This window comes from Meles meles, unplaced genomic scaffold (assembly GCF_922984935.1).
Source record: "Meles meles unplaced genomic scaffold, mMelMel3.1 paternal haplotype, whole genome shotgun sequence".
In the NCBI taxonomy this organism is placed as follows: domain Eukaryota; kingdom Metazoa; phylum Chordata; class Mammalia; order Carnivora; family Mustelidae; genus Meles; species Meles meles.
In genome coordinates, this window is record NW_025721174.1 from 133,211 (window position 1) to 139,210 (window position 6,000).

Consider the following 6,000-nt stretch of genomic DNA (forward strand, 5'->3'; position numbering starts at 1 on the left):
ATAAAAAAGTGCAAGGACGTTAACAGAAAAATATTCAAGTGTGCACATCCAATTGTCTCTCAAAAGTGCCCATAGAAATTATTATGATAGTAACAGTTTCTCCCCATTCTTCTGTTCCTCGGTGTATTATTCCTCAATACCATTTGTAATTAATAAACAGCTTCAGAACACCATGTAGTGCCTTCTGCCAGGCACCTCTCAGTGTCTTCTGTAGCCCTGGCAGGAGTTCTTAATTCCTTATCAGAGACTTGAGAGCATAAGAAAACAGGGCCCTCATATCTGGAAACCTTCACTTTGATGGTAAATAAGGTCTTTCATAAACTCTGAACGTGTTGTATCCCTCCCCACTTCCTCTATTGAAACTTTAAGCTCTGTCTGCCAGGAAAAAGAAAGCGACAACAAAAATGATGGACAAGACCCAGGTTTTCCTGAAATAGTAATGAGGTTGAAGCATCCAATAAAAAGGGGATGGGAAAAAAGAAGATAGTGAGAAAAGGCTAAGTGGTAAACTAGCCCAGCCATTAAGTTTATTTCATATGCATGAACTTGTTCGGGTTAGAATCTATTATTATACAGTTCAAAGAGCCAAAGTACAATGCACAGTAGGTTTTCTTTGGTCAGAATTAGAGAAGAACAACTCCTGGACAGAAGAACCCAAGATGGTCTCTCTAAAAAAAAAAGAGTTCCCAGCTTGTATTTCTGATAGAGATCATTTTAGCTTGCCTGCCATTCCGGTACTAGTGTTTGCCCAGGTGAAGTAATAAATCAGATTTGATGTGGAAGTCATCAAAAGACAATAGCACTGGCTAAAAAAAAGAAAGATCACTTCATTGCATGGCCATCTTGTTAAACAGAGAATTCTAGGAGTCAGACTTTTTTATTTATAAGTAAAATCGATTCTGGCATTTCCTTTACTACTCTAGCCTATAATAGATGATTCTAGACTATACTAGTATAAAGATATAGGTATGTTGGAGCTGTATAAAGCATAATTAGGAGTCTTGGACAAGAAATAATTCTAAAAATACTTATTACTTTAGGATTTTAGAATGTGTATTACCTGAAAGGACAAAATTTAGTTTCACAGCCATATTTTAATTTTAGATACAATGTTCATGGCATAGCAAACTAAATAAATGTTTGAATAGGATTCCTTTGGGAAGACTCTCAAGTTCTTAAAAGTGTGGTCCTTTCTACACTAGCTTGATCAAACCCAAATCATCCTCACAGCCATAATCTAACATGTAATGGATAATCACTTTCCTCATTATGGAAACTTGACCTACAGCTGTTAGGTCCGTAATCAAAGGAGCGAGACTGATACAAAGCGAAAGTCAAGCAAAGCTTTATTTCGCGCCAAGCATCGAGAATCAAACCAACCGTTCAGGGCCACCTCTTACAGAGAGGGCGGCCACCCCCCAGCCTCACAGACTAACTTTTATAAAGCAAAGGCCATGTGGTTGAGCATGGCCACACACAGGTGGCCAATGAGATTGCAACACACAGAGAAAGCTGCAGTCATGGTAGGTCACACATGGGTGGCCAATTGAATTACAGTTCACCCCATAGTAGCTATTTGAACTAGTCTATCTCCTTAGTCAGAATTGGCGCCCAAAAGTTGCCCAAAAGGCAGGGCCCACACTCCTTGGTAGCTAGGGAGACAATATGCATACTCCACTGATTGGATGTCTCCACTTGACCCGACTCATCCCTAAATTCGGGCTCTGTTATTGCCACCTGATCTGACCCACCCTTGTATTTGGGCTCTGTTAGCAGGAACTGGTCAATCATATTTTACTGGTTTCCCAGACTTGCTTTTAAGTAAGTTCCCGTGGGGGGGGGGGTAGGGGGCGGGGGCAGGGTCAGTTTAAGTTTTACTGCATAAACAACAAAATGGCTGTTCAACCAAAGTGGAGCCACTCTGGCTAAATATGCCCTTACACAGCCATGCCTGCAAAATAAGCAGCCAGTTTTTGTCTATGGTTAATCTCAGGAGAATATCATTCTTACATCATACCATCTGCCTGCTTAGCTCCCTTTAAAAATCCTCTCCAACCTCATAAACCTCAAGCTATACCTTATTTCTCTCCTCCCCGTAAAAACTTCTACCCGGTTGTCTTGTTGCCTCTATTAACACCCTCTCTTGTGTCCTCCAAGGTTTTCATTCTAATATATATAAATGTACATGAGATATATAATATATATAATAGTATCTTATTATTATCAATATCTATATATAATATATGTAATTTATAAAAATTATATGTCTTTCATGTCATTGCCTGTGTGTCTTATCCTGGATTCCTTAGAAAGCAGAGAGGAGACAATAGCTAACGTGAAGATAATATATAGGTAATGTGATCCTGGGGGGGGGGGAGAGTGAGGGAAGAAAGAGTGAAACAGAGAAAAAGGGAAAACCAATACAAGAATACAAAATAGAGTTGACCATTCCAGTGGGAAACTAGATGCTCTCTTCTACAGGACCTTCTGAGTAGTCTTTTGAAATACAGCTCAGAACTATCCTGGGGGAAGAAAGAGGGAAGCATTTAATCATTATTTCCTATCCCCAGATGGTCAAGGATTGCTCCATAAGGCATTCATAGGACCTTGTACTTGCATGGTGCCCTTGCATGAATGCTTAGAGGTTTGCACAGATAAAAGTGGAGTCAGGAAGCAAGAAGGGTGAGGCACTCTTAGATTGTTCCTGTATGAAGTTGGTGAGGGCATTTGAGGAACTGCATCCATGGTCATCAAGAGTAAGAGAAGAGGTCAAGAGAGTTTTTCCTGGAATACAAGAAGGGTTTGAATCTACTTCAAATCCCTCAGGATAAAGGCAAATGTCATTTATGACCTAGCCTCTCGGGGTTTATTTCATGCCACTCCCACCTTGGCAAACGAACCCCAGCCATGCAGGAGTACTTTCAGAATTCTTAAGTGCCAAGATCCATAGCACAGTCCTTCTTCCTTATCATAGCATCCGTTATGTTCATTGTAATTGCCAGATCAATTGATGGAATTCTTTACAGGACCACAGTATCTTGAAGGAAAAGACAGTGTCACCACAGCTTCTCCAGAATCTGGCATACAGTCTTGTTAAATATATATTTATTGATCAAATGAATGAATGAATTGCACTGGAACTCTTTAATCATTCTATCTCTAAACAAAAATGGTCTTTGTTTAGAGGTGGCCTTTTGCTTCTCCTCTATCATTTCTTCAGGGGAAGGCAAGATAGATACTCTTTTATTTTCTCAGAGAAAAATGGTGTATATGTAAATGACTGTGTCTGTGAATTATGAGCCTGTTTAGGGGACCAGAAGAAACTACAAATATTACATTTCTTATATTCTCAAAGAAGTACCATTCATCTCACCTGAAATGTGGCAATCACATAATTAAAATCCATATACATATTCCTAAACCAATCATGGAAAACTGAACGAAATATATGATAATAAATCCAGGGGGAAAAAATCACATTACCAAAGCAGAAAAGCAAGTTTACTGAAAACAGATATATAATGTATTAGGCTAGAGAGTTCCTATAAACCCCCTTATATTCCACCTTCCCAACATAGATTTTCTTATTGTGAACATCTTGCATTAGTGTGGCACACTTGTTACAATTAATCAGCCAATGTGTATAAATTATTTTTAATGAAAATCTATAGTTTACATTAGAATCCACTCCTTGTGTTGCACATTCTTTGTGTTTTAACAGATGTATGATATATGGGTGCCTGGGTGGCTTAGTCTTTTAAATGTCGAACTCTTGATTTTGGCTCAGGTCATGATCTCAGGGTGCAGAGATTGAGCCCTGCATCAGGCTCTGTGCTAATAGGAGAGTCTGCTTCTCTGCCTCTCTCTCTCTCTCTGCCCCTTCCACCTTGCTCTTTTGCTCTCTTTCTCTTCAATAAATAAGTAAATCTTTTTAAAAATGGATGACATATATCCACCATTACAGGTCAGAAAATAATTTCTAAAAGTGCCCTGCTCTCTATGTATTTACTCCTCTCTCCATTCCCCATCCTGGCAATTACTGATCTTTTTACTGTCTCTGTAGTTTTGTCTTTTAAAGAGTGACATATAATTGGAATAATACATTATGTACATTTTCAGACAGGCTTCTTCCACTTAGAAATCTGCATTTAAGTTTCCTCCATGTCTTTTCATGGCTTGATAGCTCATTTCTTTTTATCACTGAATAAAATTCCATTATCAGGATGTACCAGCTTATCAACTTACCTGTTGAAGGACATCTTGAATGTTTCCAAGTTTGGGCAATTGGGAAGAAAGCTACTATGAACATTATTGGGCAGGTTTTATACAGATAGAACATTTCAGCTCCTTCGAGTAAATACCAAGGAGTATGACTGCTGGATCACAAGATGAGAGTGTATTTCTGCCAAACTGTTCTGAAGAGACTGTATCATTTTTCATTCCCATCAGCAGTGAATGAACATTCTTGTTGTTCCACATCCTCACCAGCCTTTGGCAGTATCAGGATTTTGGATTTCGGCCATTCTAATTGGTATGTAGTTGCATCCTATTGTTGTTTTATTTTATAATTCCCTAGTGCCATACAAGACTGAATATCTTTTCATATGCATACTTGTCATCTGTATATCCTCTTTCATAATCTGTCTGTTAAGGTCTTTGGTCCATTTTTAATTAGGTTTTTTTTTATTATTACTGAGCTATAAGAGCTATTTGTATATCTTGTACAATGGTCCTTTTATCAGGTGTGTCTTTTGAAAATATTTTCTCCCAGTCTGTGGCTCGTCTTTTTATTCTTTTGACGTTGTCTTTTGGCAGAGAAGATCTTGATTTTAATGAAGTCCAACTTATCAAGATTTTCTTTCATAGATCACATTTTTGGCACTCTATCCAAAAAATGTTTGGCTTTATCATTGTCACACCCAAAGTCACCCATATTTTCTCTTAGGTTGTCTTCTCAGATGTTTAGCTTTGCATTTTACATTCAGGCCCATGATCCATGAGTTAATATTTTTGAGAAGTGTAAGGTCTTTGCCTAGATTTGTGGGGGTTTTTTGGTTTGTTTTTTGCATGGGTTGTCCAGTTGTTCCTGCATGATTTGATGAAAAGATTATCCTTTCTCCATTAAATTGCCTTTGCTCCTTTTTCAAAGATCAATTGATTATGTTAGTGTGGGTCTTTTTCTGGACTCTTTATTCTCTTTCCTTGATCTATTTGTCTATTCTTTCCCCAGTACCGCACTGTATTGATTACTCTAGATTTATACCATGTCTTAAAGTTACTCCTCTGACTTTGTTCTTCGCCATATCGGATTGGCTTTTCTGGGTCTTTGGCCTCTCCATATCAACTTTAGAATAGTTTTTTCAATATTCGCAAGTTAGCTTGCTGAAATTTTGTTTGGAATTATGTTGAATCTATATATCAAGTTAGAAAGAACTGACGTACTTACAATATGAAATATTTCTATCCATGAACATAGAATATCTCTTCATTTATTTGGATCTTCATTGATTTCTTTCATCAGAGTTTCATTATGTTTCTCATATAGCTATTACATATACATTGTTAACAATATACCTAAGTATAATTTTTGGTACTAAAAATAAGAATGAAGCTGCTATAAACTTTAGTGTGCAGGTTTTTGTGTGGACATGAGGTTTACCAAGTAAATGGTCTTGTGTTTTTTATTTCAAATTTTAATTATTCATTTCTAGTATAGAAGAAAGCAATTGGCTTTTTATATTTGCCTCGTATCCTTCTAGCTTGTTTTAATCACTTACTAGTACAGGAGGTTTTTATTGTTATTGTTTTGGATTTCCACATAGACAATCATGTCATCCTACAGCAAGGACAGTTTTATTCCTTCCTTCCTTATCTGTATACTTTTTATTTCCTTTTCTTATTTTATTGCATTAGCTAGGATTTAATACAATATAAAATAGAAGTGGTGAGAGCACATATCTTTGCCTTATTCTTGATCTTAGTGGGAAAGCATCTAGTTGC